The following is a 17,706-nucleotide window of genomic DNA, read 5'->3' on the forward strand; positions in this document are numbered from 1 at the left end:
TACTGCCTATCCTACTGGGGAAGGGATGGCCCAGAGAAGCAATTGCGGAAACAGGCCTCCTATCTTGAAAATGATGCCAAGCATATTAAAAGCATTAATTAATGTGAAGAAACCTGACTTCACACAATTCATGAAAATGTTCTATACTGCCAGAGCGCTCTTAACACCTTTCCCTGATTCAGGTACACACCCCAGGCAACTTAACCTGAATCTAAGGCTCTCCCCTTGCCTCAAAACTTGTCCTTTTACTTGTCCTGTTTTGGACCCCAGGGCCATGTACACTGTGCCTTTATTATTAAGGACACTGCCTTTTATCTTTTTGGGTTCCCTTGTGCTCATACCTCACAAGTCAGTGTCACTCTATTTCCATACTCCAGCCAAAGAAAGACCATTGGACCACCTATTTGCCCCAGGGAAGAAAAAGATATGTGTTAAAAACCCTCTTTATCCAAAAATACCTTGAAAATAATTGAACCAAATGAGTATTTCAAAGAAAGCTTTTCTACCAATGACTTCTTGGAGTCAATGGATATGATTGTGTCTATATTTTTTGTATGAAACATAAGTGCATAAAACAAATTTCACAGGATTAGAGGTGGAATTGGTAAAGCAGGCCTGGAAAGTACAAATGCCGCGAGAGTTTCCAGAGATGGCACGTCACTATTGCTCACTCTCTTCTCATATCCAAGATCCAAAAATGTGAGAATTACCTCATAGCCACAGAGAAAACATCTGTATTCCCCCAACGACATGTGGGGATTGTGTCAATTGATATACTTAAATACAGAAATACTCCTAATATCCAATATATTAAGAATAAATATCCTGGTCAGCCTATGTATGCATATCGCTAAAGCCACTTATACCATATGTAGAGAGGTAAACATGCAGAGAGAGAAAGAGTTGCCGATGGGTTCACTCAAAGTCAGTATTGTTTTTCTTGCATCTAAGTCTTGCACGTGAATTAAATCAGAGATCAGCGGTTTTAGAGATACACAATAGTTCCAGCAACCAATCAGTGACTGTTAATATGTCATTGAGGAAAGGGAAGAAAATTTAATTAGGTGTTCTAGGCAAATCAAGCCACCCAAGAGTGTATTTTCTGGACATGATGGTATTTTTACTGGCATGGCATAGTTACATGATGCTATTTTCCTAAGTTAATATATTTTTTGAACAAAAGTTTGACCAAAGCAGTTGGCAAAAGTCAGATTTTTAGTTTTTCAGTTGAAGGCGTGGTTCAGAGGAGGCATCACTTTGACATTTGTCATGTATGAATGGCATGAATGGCTGTAGGTTCTAAAATTGGCTAAAATGGCACTACTGGAGTAGCATTAAGAATTCTTAGGGGGGAAAAATTAAAACCTGGTGAAATCTGAAAAGTTCTCCAGGAAAACTGACACTGTGTTTCATATGCCATTCCATTACTATTAATAATTAGCTCATTTTCCTAAGGAGGAAAAAAATGTTCCAGATGGCCAGTGATGAGAAGAAACAATTGTCAACATTAAATAGATTAGGCAGCAAATCAATAAGGTAGTTAGCACTGTGCAAGCACTGTCAATAGTATAGAAGATTTGTAAGATGTGATCAGTATCAAGACACATTAAAATTGGAGAAGTCTAAAATACATAGCAAAGAGGGGTGCCTGGGTGGCTCAGTCGTTAAGTGTCTGCCTTCAGCTCAGGTAATGATCCCAGGGTCCTGGGATCGAGCCCCACATCGGGCTCCCTGCTCTGCCGGAAGCCGGCTTTTTCCTCTCCCACTCTCCCTGCTTGTGTTCCTGCTCTTGCTATCTCTCTGTCAAATAAATAAATAAAATCTTTCAAAAAAATATGTAGCAAAGAAAACCAGATGGTGTGTAACTTTAACCTATACAGCAATATTCTTTCCCACCATTTTTGCCTGGCTAATTCTTAATCATCTGCCAAGATTCATTTTACATATTAGGTCCTTCAGGAAGCATACCCCAATATGCCACACTTCCTTGTCCCAGTCCCACATCGCACTGAGTGGTATTTCATTGCACTCTATGCCTATCTCTAAAGTATAGTGGAGGTCACACTATATCATTACAATCTCCCCAACTGGGCAATGAGTTCTTGAGAGCCACATCTTTTCATTTTTGTTTTCTAGCACTTGGCACCACTGGCAGTGAGTAGGAGCTCAGTAAGTGTTTGGTATATTAGCCTTAAACCATCAATGGGGACAGAAAAAAAGAAGTAGGGTATGTAGCAAATATGGATTTTAATATTTACCAGTTCCAGAGTTAAAGTGGCCAACTCTCTCTTCTCTGCCCAGCACCCCTCTTTCCAGAAAAGAATGACTCTTTTCTCATCCTATGTAATTCTAGGATGCCTTCCCTTAACCACAGACAGTCACCCAAGCTGTGTATAGAAATCAGTCAAAGAATTGGACATGTAACTCAACTATAGCTGATTAGAACCTTTTCTTGAAATGTACCACCTAGTCACAGGGTGAGAGAGGGTCTTTCTTCCTTTTGTATATCAAGCTGGAAGCCTGTCATCTATTACCTTGTCCTCTGTGTGGGGACAGCATATGTGAAGTAGCAGAAGATGGCCAAGAAGAGTGGCAAGATGCACCAAGAAACAGAATCCATGCAAGCACCAGATCCAGATTTGCAATGCATATTCTGTGTCATTTCAGCTAGAGTTATCTGTCACTTGGAACCAAAAGGAGCCCAGCCTAATGCAATAAACTTACATTAAACTGTATAGTAAACCAAATTTTCTCACAGTTCTTTTAAATTCCCAAGTTATCGCCTATGATTAACATTATTATTACTTGAGTTTTAAAAATCAATAAATTGGGGCTCAAAAGAATCAAAATATCTTGTTTATTATCTCACAGGAAATGTGTCAAATTCACCTTGATATTCTGATTTCAAATGCAATGCTCTTTTCATTACGCATTGCTGCTTTAGGTTGGAGTTAAGACTCCAGCTCAAATTTAGAAAAGCACAAAACATGCTATGACACAAATGTATAGAAGGGTGACCTAGATGAGCCTATCCCTCTGAGAATGAGGGCAGGAGAACAACAACTGTCCTCATTTCTGTGCAGAGTACAGGATGGCTTTTGCTCAGAGAAGAGCATTTTTTCTTTTTTCTTCCCCTCTGGCTTTCAGCAGACGCATATGAAGTTAGTCATACCCAATGTTATATGCTGTTTCAGCATGAAGCATACTCCACCCTTGAGAGGTCATATTTCAGGAATGACGTGATTTGTGTGTATATGGTGGGGGATGGGAAGGTAAGGAGAAGAAGGAAAGACTATGTATATATATTCATATAAGGAACTGGGGCTTCCATTGGGTTGAAGCACCATATAAACACATTATTGTTAGTAAAATTGAAGACCTGGTTAAACTGGAAAACCAGAGGTAAAAAAGACTTTTTGTTTTTAAATATGGAAACAGAAGAAGCCATAACTGAAAATAAAGTGGGGTTCCTGGAGAGTCAGTCTCCTGTGTTTTTGGTCAGTGAAAGTCAATGGAACCCTTTCATAGCAAGCAAAAGTTGGCTACAGAGGCAGCTGACATTGGAAACATAGCACAGAGCTTATGTTTTGTGGAGTTTATTGACTGCTTCCCAAACAGAAGAAATAAACAGAGGACTGGGTTTTTAATTTTAGGATCTATTTGCACCCTACTAAATTAGAGAACCCAAATGACGTCTGCCCGGAGGAACTCCTGGCTGCACCAGTGCTTTCTTTCCTAGCTTGACAAAAGATGATTCAGTTCTAAGCAGGCACATATCACTCTCTTGGCCAGAAGTACCAGTCACTGGGATGAAACAGAAAATCATGCTGTTGCCATTGTGTTTGTGATAATGTTACAACTTTAGCTCTGCCAATTATTTAGTTTCAATTCAGTTTTAAGAAGTTTATGCAAAAAACAAGTTATGTACTAAAAGTCACAAACCAGTTTGCTAACCTGTGGTTTGCACTGGGGGCTTACAGCTTCCCCCTCAAAATTCCAAATTAAATTTCATTTTGAACTTTGTTTTGTAGACACTTATTGAACATTTTCCATATATATTATTTTCTTCTTTAGATAAAAAAATTTTAGATATTTTGTGAATATATTCTCTTTTTTTTAAGATTTTATTTATTTATTTGAGAGAGAGGAGGAGGAAGAGCAAGGGGGAGGAACAAGCAGACTCTGCACAGAGCACAGAGCCCAATGTGGGGCTCAGTCTCAGGACTCTGAGATCATGACCTGAGCCGAAATCAAGAATCAAGAGTTGAGCCCACCAGGTACCTGTACTGATTGTCTTTTTTAACACTGGAACGAGAGCTCAAAGAGAGTAAGGAAGTTTCCTGTATTTGTAGGGCTGAGCATAGTGCCTATTACATAGTAACTACACAGTAAACACTGTCATAAAACAGAAAAATAACACACAGACACACACCTGTGAAAATTGGGGTGTTTGACTTTAGAATGATACATTTTTAGCAAGAGTTTTGCTCTGTATTGTCTTATGACTTGCATAAAAATTAATAGATTATTAATACAAAGATATAACCTGGTATCTATCAAGGAGCAACATAAAATGAACTATGGATTTTTTTTCTTCTCAAAGAGGCTAATTTGTGTAAGATTTCATGTAGTTTTATAGACCTAAAGGCTTCCAGATGATTTGAACGTTGCCTTAAATATCTGGCCCACCCAACCAGAAATAAATCTTATTCTAAAGACAGCTAATAATTCCTGGATTTTTTAGTTAACTGCTTCTATGATTGTAATGTTGAAATGGAATGGTACTCATATTTCACTACCATTTCTTTTTTACTTATGTAGCAACATGAAAGTTAAAAACAAAAAGCAAGTTTTAAGAGACTGTATTTTATTGTAATCTCAGGAAGACTACAATTGAAACAATTCTTCAAAATAATGATTCACAAGTCTTCCTCCTCCCCAAAATGGAGGCACTGTGAAGAAATTTGCTCTCACTAGTTGAAGTAGGCTTTTAGCATGCTTTCATGTTGTGGAGCCAGCTGTTTATTTAAATCCAAGTAACTTCTTCCGAGACTCAGTTCATAAATTCACAATGTAGTATGTTTAAAACAAAGATTACTTCATATACATGTATTATGTATGTATTTGCATATGCCCTGTATCGTTATAAAAAAATACCAAGTTTGGAGGCCAAAGTTACTAATTAAAAAAAATAATACTATCTTTGTATCTCAGTGTTCTTATCCCCAAACAGAAATAATATTACCTAGTCTATCTACCCCCACAAAGGCCATGTAAGGATTAAATAAAACTAACTTGCATTATAGTGCTTTTAGAATTCTAAAGTATGGTATAAATAAAAGATATTACTGTATTCAATAAAAACTTGAACTTTCAGATAACCTTAAGAAGAAAAAATTCAGGAAAATGTGGCAACCAGCCAAAATTTAATTTAATTAAAATATGTATTTATCAAGTATCACTATATACCAAACAATATTCAAGCATTTGAAATATGGTGAACAAAACACACAAAAAAACACCCTGCCTTTAGGGAGCTTACCATCTTGTTGAGAGACGCATCAGAGGGTGTGTGCTTAGAGAGTGAGGACATATGTTTAAGGGTGGCCAGAGAAGAAAGAGACAGTTATTTTAAAATTTTATCTATTTATTTGACAGAGAGAGAGAGCACACACAAGCAGGGGGAATAACAGAGGGAGAGGGAGAAGCAGGCTCCCCGCTGAGCAGGGAGCCTGATGCGAGACTCAATTTCAGAACCCTGGGATCATGACCAGAGCCTAAGGCAGATGCTTAACTGACTGAGCCACCCAGGTGCCCCAAGAGACAGTTATTTTAAATCCTAAAGGTACTGTTTCTCCCCCTTGTTTCTATGAGAGCTAGCCTAATTCATATCAAATGGAGTATACAGGTTTTTACTTCATCATACAGAGAGATGCATTGAAGGAAGGGGGAAAAAATGAGTCTAAACTTCAAAACCACTAAGTTCATTTTGGTTAACTAAATTAACTCAGGAGAAGCCATTATGAGTCAAGAATTATGTGGAATTGCTTAACATTACAGGTGAGAATATCTGAGTCTTCCTGGTAGAAAAAAGGACCCAGGCACACCTGGAAGGTTCAGTCGGTTTTGTCTGCCTTCAGCTCAAGTCATGATCTCTGGGTCCTGGGATCCAGCCCCACATCAGGCTCCTTGCTCACCAGGGAGCCTGCTTTTCTCTCTCTCTCTCTCTCTCTCCTTCTGCCCCTCCTCACCACTTGTTCTCTCTCTCTCAAATAAATAAATTTAAAAAAAAAGAAAAGAAAAGGGCGCCTGGGTGGCTCAGTTGGTTAAGCGGCTGCCTTCGCCTCAGGTCATGATCCTGGATTCCTGGGATCAAGTCCTGCATCGGGCTCTCTGCTCAGCAGGGAGTCTGCTTCTCCCTCTGACCCTCTCCCCTCTCATGCTCTCTCTCTATCTCATTCTCTCTCTCAAATAAATAAATAAAATCTTAAAAAAAAGAAAAGAAAAGAAAAAAGAAAAAAAGAAAAAAAGAAAAAAGGGCCTGGAAAAGAGATTAAAAGGATAAATGGGTGTAAAGAGTTAAAGCAACCTGTCTAGAAGTCCTTTGGGACAAAATATGTATTGAATTCAAATAATGGGATGCCTAAAGGATTATTAAATAACAGGAACTTATATTTTGAATCATTTTTGTTGTTTCAATTTGAATGCTTTCCACTACCCTAGACTAAGATAGGTCCACTATACACGGAAATACTTGGGTTTTAAGAAACTTAAGTGATTTTTTTTTAACATCTGTATTGGTATGGAGCAAAGAGAGGAGAATATTCCCAGGAAATGAAACATGAGTGAAACAACTGGGACCAGGAACTGGGATCAGAGAGTCACCATAAAAAATAAGATCCTAGAAATGCACAGCAATCTAAGTGAAAACACTGAGATACTGCCTACCATCTTATACATACAGAAACAGAATATAGATATGTGGGCTTGAGCCAAGTTTTTACAAATATCATACAGATTTAAATGGATGGCTTCAATTAATAGTTTTTCCAACATTCTAACATGTTTTATTTTTTTATATTTCATTTCATTCTTTTATTATGTTCAATTAGCCAACATACAGTACATCATTAGTTTTTGATGTAGTGTTCAGTGATCCGGGAAGCAACATGTTGTTTTATTCCAATGGACATGACTTCCTAAACCAACAATCAGAAGTACAGAAGTAAAAAGCATTACACATTTAGATTGTGAGATCTACAGGTACCTTGGTATTGTGGGACCATAAATTCTGGAGCCAGAGTAGCAAGTAATGGGGCTGACTACAAAGGAGACCCATTTCATAGTGATGGAAAGCTTTATATGGATCAAGGAGGAGCGTGGAACACCCCATAGGCAACAGAGAGCCTTAGAGATTTAAGCAGAGAAGTGATACATCAGATTTATGACTTAGTAAAACCACTTGGCATTGTGAATAACATGGCTATAAGGGGGGTAGGTATATAGTGAAAAAGACCACTCATGAATCAGTTTAGCAATAGGATTAGCAACCTTCCGGTTATCTAATACTTGAGCAGTTTCATTCAAAATTTTCTTCAGAGGCCTAGCATCCCTGCCAGTGTAAAGTACTGAGGAGCAAGAAAATGCTGCCAAAAAAATGGAAACTCAGATTCAAGTTAAAAAAGACAAAACCACAGGAGGATGACTTTGGTATTTTCTTTTAACTAATGAAAACATCAGAAATTGCTAATACCCACAGTTTTCCAGGAAGAAAGAATTGCTTTACATGGGGCTTTCCTGCCAAAGTTTTCTTCTCTTCTACCTTTTAAAAGAGAGCCTTTGGGGCACCTCATACTCTATAAATTCAGTATTTGAGTAATTATTTTTGTTCTATAAGTTTTGTATAGAAAGTAAATTTCCCTTGTAAAAAAAAATTTTGCTATAGGTTGACAACTGAGAGAGCCAGAAAATTAAGATTAAAAAACTGTAGTCCAATGTGTTCAAAAGAGAGAAAGGAGGCTCTTTAAGCTATGATAAACTGGAAAAAAATAATCATAAATATAAGAATACTGTGAATAAAATTGAACACAGAATCACCTAAGATAAACTTCTTGAATTTCCTACACAAAAGAGCTTTTTAATCATGTTCTAAGACTTAACACAAACAAAAAGAAGAAATGTCCAATGGTTAAAGATCAAAAAGAAGGCGTATCTATTCAAATGCTATTTCCTTTCAACTTCTCTGTCAGAGTAGTTAGAGAAAATGACTAAGAGGAAATTAATTCTTCCAATCCATTGACACAGAATATCTTCCCATTTATTTGTTTCTTCAATTTCATTCATCAGTGTTTTATAGGTTTTAGTGTCTTTCACCTCCACAGCTAAATCTATCCCCACTATTTTTTTTGATACTATTGCAAATGGGATTGTTTCTTAATTTCTTTTTCAAATACTTCATTTAGTGTATAGAAATGTCAGTGATTTTTCTATGTTGATTTTGTACCTTGCAACTTTACTGAACTCATTTATTAGTTCTCAAAGTTTTTTTTTATTGAGTCTTTATAGGGTATTTTATATATAAGATCATGTCATCTATAAAGAGAAACTATTTCACTTCTGCCTTCCCAATTCTAGTACCTTTTATTTCTTTTTCTTGCCTTATTGCTCTAGCTAAGACTTCTAGGACTATGTTGAATAGAAATATGAGAATAGGCACTCTTGTCCAGTTCCTGATCTTAGAAAAAAACCTTTCAACCTTTCACCATTGAGTATGATGTTAGCTGTAAGCTTGTCATATATGTCTTTTATTATGTTGAGATATGTTCCTAAATTGTTAAGCAGTTTTTATCACGAATAGTTGTTGAATTTTTGTCACATGCTTTTTCTGCATCTATTGAGGCCATCATATAATTTTTATACTTCATTCTGTTAATGTGGTTTATCACATTTACTGATTTGTGTACACTGAACCATCCCTGCATCCCAGGGATAAATCCCATTTGATCATGGTGAATGATCCTTTGAATGTACTGCTGAATATGGTTTGGTAGTATTTTTTTTTTAAGATTTTATTTATTTATTTGACAGAGAGAGAGCACGCACAAGCAGGAGGAATGAGAGAGGGAGAAGCCGGCTTCCCGCTGAGCAGGGAGCCTGATGTGGGACTCAAACCCATGACCCTGGGATCACAACCTGAGCCAAAGGCAGATTAACTTATTGAGCCAAGCAGGTGCCCTGGTTTGGTAGTATCTTATTGAGAAATTTTGTATCTACATTCACTAGGGAAAATGGCCTGTAGTTCTCTTTTCTAGTAATGTCCTCTTCTGGTTTTAGTATCAAAATAATGCTGGCCTTGTAAAATGAGATTGGGAGTGTTCCCTCCTCTGATTTTTTGGAAAAGTTTGAGAAGGATTGGTGTTAATTTTTTAATGTTTGGTAGAATTCACCAGTGAAACCAACTGGTCCTGACCTTTCTTGATTGGGAGGTTTGGGATTACTGATTAGTAACTGGTCTATCCAGATTTTCTATTTCTTCCTGATTCAGTCTTGGTAAATTGTATGTTTCTAAGAATTTTTTCCATTTCTTCTAGGGTGTCTAGTTTGTGGGCATATAGTTGTTCATAATAGTCTCTGATGATCCTTTGAATTCATGAGGTATCAGTTACAATGTCTCCTTTTTCATTTACATTTTGTCAATGTGAGTTCTCTTTGATTAGTCTAGCCAAGGATTTGTCTTTTTAATTTTTATTTTGCTTATCTTTTCAAAGAAACAACTCTTAGTTTGTTTCTTTTGTTCTCTTTTCTATTGTTTTTGGTTCCCTACTTGATTTATTTCTGCTCTTATCTTTATTATTTCCTTTCTTCTGCTAACTTTGGGTTCATTTGCTCTTCTGGTTGCTTATGGCAAACAGGTTGCTTATTTGGGATCTTTCTTTTTTCTTAAAGTAGACAGTAATTTATTTTCAGTCCATTTTCTGTTATTCAGATTAGGTAAACCCTTTTGATATGTCCTCAAGTTAATTTATTTTATCCTCTGACATCTCCACTCTAGTACTGAACGCATCCAGAGAGTTATGTGTTCAGTTATTGTACCTTTCAGTTCAATAATTTCCATTTGATTCTTCTTTGATATTCTATTTTTTAACTGAGATTTTCTCTTTTTTTTTAAGATCTTATTTATTTGAGAGAGAGCACAAGCAGAGGGGAGAGGGAGAAGCAGGTTCCCCATTGAGCAGGGAGCCCGACATGGGGCTCAATCCCAGGACCCTGGGATCACGACCTGAGCCGAAGGCAGATGCTTAACCAACTGAGCCACCCAGGCGCCCCTTAACTGAGATTTTTATTTTTTTTCATTTGTTACATGAGAATTATTTTTTAATATTTAAGATTTATTTATTTTAGAGAGAGAGAATGCAAGCAGGGGGAGGGGCAGAGGGAGAGAGAGAAGCAGACTCTGCACTGAGTACGGAGCTGGACATGGGGCTCAATCTTACGACCCTGAGATCACGACCGGAATGGAAATCAAGAGTCGGATGCTTAACCTATTGAGTCACCTAATCACCCCTGTTTCAAGAGAATTTTAAATTGCTTAAATGCTTTTATGATGGCTACTTTAAAATCCTCGTCAGATAATTCCAACATTTGATTTGTCTCTATGTTGCCACTGTCTTTTCTCATTCATATTGTGGTATTTTCCTGGTTCTTGATAGGATTTTTTATTGCATCCTGGACTTCTTGATTTTGTAATACAAGAAAGTGAAACACATACACATAAATATATTTGTGTTATGTCCAGGGATTTCATATTTATATATACTTTTATAAATTATATATCTATAAAAGACTTTCCTCCTGTTGAGGTATAGCACAAGGGCCAAGTAGGTATTTAAGACTAGCTTCTTGCTTGGTCTTACCACACCACCCCCCACAAGTGGGATACCCACTAGTGCAGCACTATTTCTTCCAAGTAGAGGTGTAAGAGCCTTTCCCTGCTGGGCCCCACGCTGCTAGAGGAAGAGAAAGGGAAAAGCAGAATACAAACTAGTCCTACGTCTTCTTACCATTTCACTGAGCCCTGCTGATGTGGGAGGCAGTAGAGGGTGAATAGTCTGTTTTGCATCATCTTGTTCAGTCTCCTTGATGCCAGGTGGCAGTGGAGGTTCACCAACCACTGGACCACATGGAAACTATCTGGGTGGGGTAGTGGGGGGATAGAAGCACTGCCTGATTCTGCTGGATGGGGAATAGAGATGGGTTTCCCACTCAGCCCTATTGCCACTACCCTAGCAAGGGAACCAAAGCATCTCCTGATTAAACTAGTTGAGATTGGAAGGTCAACTGCTTGTTTGGGCCCACCCATACCCAATGGGGCAATCAGAATCACTGGATTCTGTGAGACAGCCATAGTGAGGTACAGCACCTCTCTGAAACCATAAGTATAGGGTGGTTGTTTTGTTGGTGTTTGACTGGAGTAGGGGAGATATTGCCAAAAATGTGTTCTATTGTCAGATAACTCTTTCTTTTTTTTAAATCTGCTTTCAATGTAACGCACCTACATCATGGGTATTCTTTTACTTTATGCCTATTCTTTGAATTCTGAGTTCTTCTAGCAATATCTTATCTTGCTTTATCTTTTACATTACACATCCAGCTTGTCTAAGGTATCTAAACTGTTCCTTAAACAAGCAATGTTTATGAAAATTTACATATCTATCCTCTTCTGTTGAATATGTTTACAAAAAAATCTGATTGAAAGGTTGATATTTGCAAGTTTTTTCTATCTTCTCCATTCATAGATGTCTACTCATCTGCTGATACTGCAAGACAAAGTGGTTTATTGTTCTCTTTCCACACAACTTAATCTGTACACATTCTATGAAAGGGGTTTGCTTAAAAATGATTTTAAGATAAGAAGTGAAATGACATTAATAACTTTAAATATTTCAACCTTTACTTGTATCTATTTTTAATGGTGTTTCTGAAAATATGTTTTTATTACAAGAGCATAATTGTTCCTGATCCTCACTATCATCTTTCCAAAAATGAAATCTTTTAGGTTTTATTTTATTACATAAGGTATAAAATAAATTATATGCACCTAGTACAAATACTTGTTTTATTTATTATAACAATAGTTGTGTTATGTTAGTTATGCTTATATTATTTTTAGGAATTCACTTGTACTTTACTTAGGTTATTACCCTATAAATAAACATTATTAATGCAAACAAATGTAAGTATTTTTCAATGAACATATACTTTTCCTTTCATGTATTCTATATTAGGGTTTTGAAAATAGAAAGAAATATTTTTCAACATATGTTCAACTATCGGTCCTTTCAATCTGATACTTTTTATCAAAGTGCAATAAGTTACTTGTTTCTTATGTAGGATAAATGGAAATGATAGCTAGCATACATTTATCTATAGACATCTGAGGAAGACTACAAAGGACAAGAACATATTGGCTAAATTTTGGCTCAAAAATGTTGAGAACAACGACAGCATTTCCTTAACTATTATGGTGGCATGTTTCCCTGGAAGTAAAACTTCAACTTGCTCTTGGAAGAACTGTATTCCTTCTAAGTGTAAAGAATTTGTAAGAAGTCAACACCTTTGATACTTTTATCTAAACACTTCTTTCATTGTATTGTGTTATTTTAAAAATCCATGGAAGCAGGGGCACCTAGGTGGCTCAGTCGGTTAAGCCTCTGCCCCAGGCTCAGGTCATGATCCCAGGGTCTTGGGATCAAGCCCTGCATCAGGCGCCCTGCTCCACGGGGAGCCCGTTTCTCCCTCTCCCTCTGCCTGCTGCTCCCCCTGCTTGTGCTTCCCCCCACCTCTGTTAAATAAATAAATAAATAAATAAAATCTTAAAAGAAAAAAACATTTTAAAAAATCCATGAGAGCAATGGTTATGTGGCCATGAATTATACATGAATATTTTCCACTTTGATTCATCATCCTAAAATTTTTATTTTTTATTTTTAAGGAAAAGAATTCTCAAATCCTTTTCCCTTTTTTTTTCTGAACTTTTCCACGTCTCCTCTTTCCCCCTCAACCCAAGTTTTCACATCTATGTTTCTCCTTTCCAGTCAAGTGTTCCAACCAGTGGGCAAGGCTGCCAGTAAGCAAAGATTTACTCAACATGTGAGGCTGTGGAGGAATATTGGCTGGTGCATGCACGGGCTGGCTTTCTCTGGCAGTGCTACACTAACAGCTACTGTCAAATAGAACATCATATTGACCAAAAGAGCTGGGGAAGAGCCATTAGAACCAGCAAAAATTACCTGTGGCTTAGTATAATTTTTTATTTTACTTATTTATTTTTTTTACTCCTTTTTTCCTTACAGGATTGTTATAGATCTTCAATTGACACAAGGAAAGTGCTTAAATGGTTTCAATAAGATGACTCATATATGCAATAAAGAGTATATTTATTAATAACTATTAGTAAAGAGCACATAAAGGAATTCTTATTCATATTCTCATTTTCAAATGTTTGCAAAATTTTCATATTTACTGTATTACATGCCAAATGCTATAATTTCAACACTTTACCACCTGTGGTGTTATGAGGCAATAGTGTGTGCACAGATAAAAAGAAATAATGCATATATAAGAAATAAATTATGTCTTCTGTTCACACTTAAATGGTTCTTAATATGTATACACTGATGCATGTCTATTCTTGTACATAAATTCTTAAATGTGCCAATATTTATGGATACTATCCCATGAATAAAAAAATATTTTTAAATGATTAAAATGTGGCAATAACCAAAGAAACCCTGATTTATATGGAATGTCTCCTAAAGGCTGTATACATTCAAAGTAGATCCTGCATTGCAATGGACTAACATTCCCTTAGATAATCACAGGTAGGTCCACACCAGATCACATGCTTTACTACCTCTTTTTTATATAAAGCAGTTAATAGGTCAGACATTTCAAAGGATTACACTATTTCAACAAAGGAAAGGTATAGTGATGAGCTCTCCTAGAATATGTGCCAGACAATATATTAACACCTAATTCTGTTGTATCTGACCTACACAAGCCTCCAGAGCAGCTGCACATACATTTCTTTTTGACATTACAGACAAATAAACTTGTCCAGATGCTTAATCTCTTCTGCATTCTCCCTGTTTTTATTTTTCTGTTATGTTTACCTTACTCTATTAACTGTAGGTATTCCATACTCCCGCCTAATTTAGCAAGCAAGAACTGATCCCCACCCTTTTTTGATCTTCCAGATCTTGGATTCCCCCAATGCCTGGAAATTATGAAAGCAAAACTTGATGAACCATAGACTTTTGGTCCTAAGTGTCTGACCTACCTGTGTGACTGTAACAGCTCGGTTTCAGTTTGGCATCAACCAAATGAATGGAGGATTATTCTCCAAGTATAGCCAGATATTTAAAATAGTATTTACTATTTACAACAATGTGATGAATATTTGTAGCAGACAGAGAGATAGGAACTAAGTGAGAATATTATCTAAGTTCAGTGCACAGCTCAATGTTGAAACACATATTTTCCTATGCTATTCTTTTTGGTCCTGCCTACAACTTGTTGCCCATTTATATCAAGTACTTCTTTGTGATATGGTTTATACATTTATGTCATCAAAGTCCTATTTAGATGGACTAGGCTTGGTTTTGTAACAGGAGACAGAAAAAGAAAAGGAGCTCTCAAGGGGCTCTGCCTGAGGGTGTGTATGGAGGGAGTAGGGACATACTAGCACATCACAAAGTGCATATTACATATGACCTCAGGTCATAGGCTCTAGGGATACAATTGATCCAGTTTAATAAAAAGGACAGAAATAATGGTAGCAGGAATTGCAATTATGATCAAAAGCAAAAGCATAGGGTGTTCAACATTATACCTGTGTTTTTCAAACTGGACTATCTAATTGACAAAAAAATGACTTTTTAACTGAAAATATAAAGATGTGAGACTAATTGGGAAAATTTTTAAATATGAGTAGTAAGCCACAACACACATTAAAACATATTACAAAAAAATTAATAAAACATGTTAGTACTGACTAATAGCTACATAATCAGAAGACAGCAACATATCAGAAGATAGAGCCAATAGTTATATCCAATATTTATAGAAATTTAGTTCAAATACAGCAGCATTTTCAAATTTATGTAGAAAAGATGAATTAATCAAAAAACAGTGTTATGAAAAATGGATAGCCATTTGGAAAAATATAGCTGGATTTCTTATACCAAAATAAATTTTAGATTGATTCAGCATTTTAACATAGTAAGTGAAAACTTTCAAGTGCCTGAAGAAAACATTGAAGATACTTTTAACATATGCTTGGGGTAAGATGATCCTTCTAAGCAGATGACACAAAATTCAGGAGTCATTAAGGAAAAGGTTTGATAAATTTAACAACATACAAATACAAAGTGTAAAAATGAAAAGAAAAATGGTAAAAGTCGTTTAAATTAATAAGGAAGTGTTAATTTCTTAATCAGAGTCGCATAATGTTAAGAGTTCACAGGCATATATGTACAAATTCATAAATACACACAAAGACATGCATATCTGTGATTCTAAATGCATACAAAGCTTAGCTGAATTTATAAAGGGAAACGGGGGTCAGAGTAATATATTTTTCATTATATAGCTTTCAAACTTCTATATTCTTTTTCATTGTCATCATGAGTTACATTACCTTTCTGAACAAAGTACAATTTATAAAAATAAACATGTGTGACCTTCTGGTTCCAGCCATAGTAAAATAACTTGTTTTGGACTAATCCTTCAGCCCAAAACATCTATAAAAGCGGGAAAAATCTATAAAGCATGGATTTGAAGGTTTTGGAAAACATCCAATATAGAAAGGACTTGAAGAGCTAACCTCCTTGAGAGAAGGGAATGTATAATGTGAGATTCATATTCTCTCTGGCCTTCCTTGTTCACTAAAGTCATTTTCCAAATATCAGACAAGGGAAATAGAGCATAGGCAGGAAGTGCAAGTCTTGCTGCACTGAACAGAGTGACCGCAGATTTTGGGGCTCCCATACTGACTGCCATTTAAAGGGCAAACCCCAGGGGAGAAGGAAACCCCAGAGAAAGAGTTCAAAAATTAGTATACAAATCTCCCCTAAATCACTGGCTGACTTCTAAACTGCACTCAGAGAGTAAGACTTAGAAAAATCTTTTTAAGTCTTAGTAGAGAGAGCATGTGGGGGGGCTAAAATGCTAAAGCAGAGATCACAGCAGCCACATGGTATTGGGAGAATAGCTGGAGTTCAAACCCTGCCAAGATGGTGGCTTTGGTAAGACCCAAAGCTTTAATCTGAGACCCCAGAAAGGCAACACTGTAATATTAAGGGCTACACTTTAGGAATAAAGACAAAAATAAAATAGCTCTAACAAAGACTAAAAAACCCAAGCCTTAATAGGACCAAGGGGATCCACGAGTGCTCTGGCTATTTTCCAAAAGAAAATTTAGCCCACCTGGAGGAAGATAACATCATTTTGAATTGCTACAATTTGATCCAGTCCAAAGTATGAGGCAAGCAAAACGAAAATAAACAAATGACCAAAAATCAAAGAAAAATAAGAAAGAAAAAGAAGTCTATGGGTGATTTCAATATTTTAGTTACTTGTTAGTTATTAGTTAGGTTGCCAAAAAATAAAGAGAAAGAGAAAATTTTAAGAGCAGCCAAAGAAAATCACACTTTGCTTTCAAAGGAGAACCAAAAGAAAAAAAAAATTAAAATTTATAGTTTAAGGATCATCATTAGTATGGAAGGCAAAAGACAATGGAATATCTTTGAAGTGATCAAAAAGAAAAAGACAATTCACCTAGAATTCTAACAAAAACATCCTTCAAAAATGAAGGCAAAGTACAGACGTGTCAGATAAATAAAAACTGAGCAAATATACAATGAGTAAGCTTCACTACCGGATATGAAAAGATAGGCCCTCATATTGAATAAATATGACACTATATAGAAACACAGAATATCAGAAGTAATGACAAACATTGGAAAAGGTGAATGCAAATGAATATTGACTACTTCAGTGAACAATAATAATGTCTTGTAAGGCAGATCACAAACATAGAAGTAAAATTTAGTACAACAGAAGCACAAAAGGCAGGAGTGGGGTAAACAGTGAAACTGTTTGAAGGTGCTTGCATTGAGAAGTGACAAATGTGCTAATTTAAAGGTAGGCAGTAATACATAAAAAAAAAAATGCCTATTATGTTCTCTAGAAATTACCACTGTAAGAAAAATAAGAGAGTTACACTGTTAATGGAGAAGGGAAAAAATGGAACTGTGAAAATCAATTTTTTAAAAAACTTTAGAAGGGAATCAAGAGACCAGCAGGGAGCTCCTCTGCCCTACTATTCAACTGCAAACCCAACAGGAAAGTTGCAAGTCCATACTATGTGAGTTACTACTTCACTACACCAGCAGGAGGAAAAGATTCTTCTCTCCTCCCTACCACAGCCCAGCCAATGAGACACAGTCCCAGCTTTGACAATGAAAAGCCCCTATAGTCGCAACTCCCAGGCTACTCCAATGGACTTTTTGTTTATAACAGCCCTCACAATATCCTCCTTTCTTCTATGAACCTCCTTTGTTCTGCGGACTTGCCTATGGTTTTGCTGTAGCTTGCTGGTCCCAGATTGCAATTTTCCGCTATTCCCAAAATAAATCTATTTTTTTC

This window comes from Eumetopias jubatus, unplaced genomic scaffold, assembly GCF_037043125.1.
Source record: "Eumetopias jubatus isolate StellerSeaLion01/CBP00866 unplaced genomic scaffold, mEumJub1_p1.0 scaffold_4, whole genome shotgun sequence".
Lineage (NCBI taxonomy): Eukaryota > Metazoa > Chordata > Mammalia > Carnivora > Otariidae > Eumetopias > Eumetopias jubatus.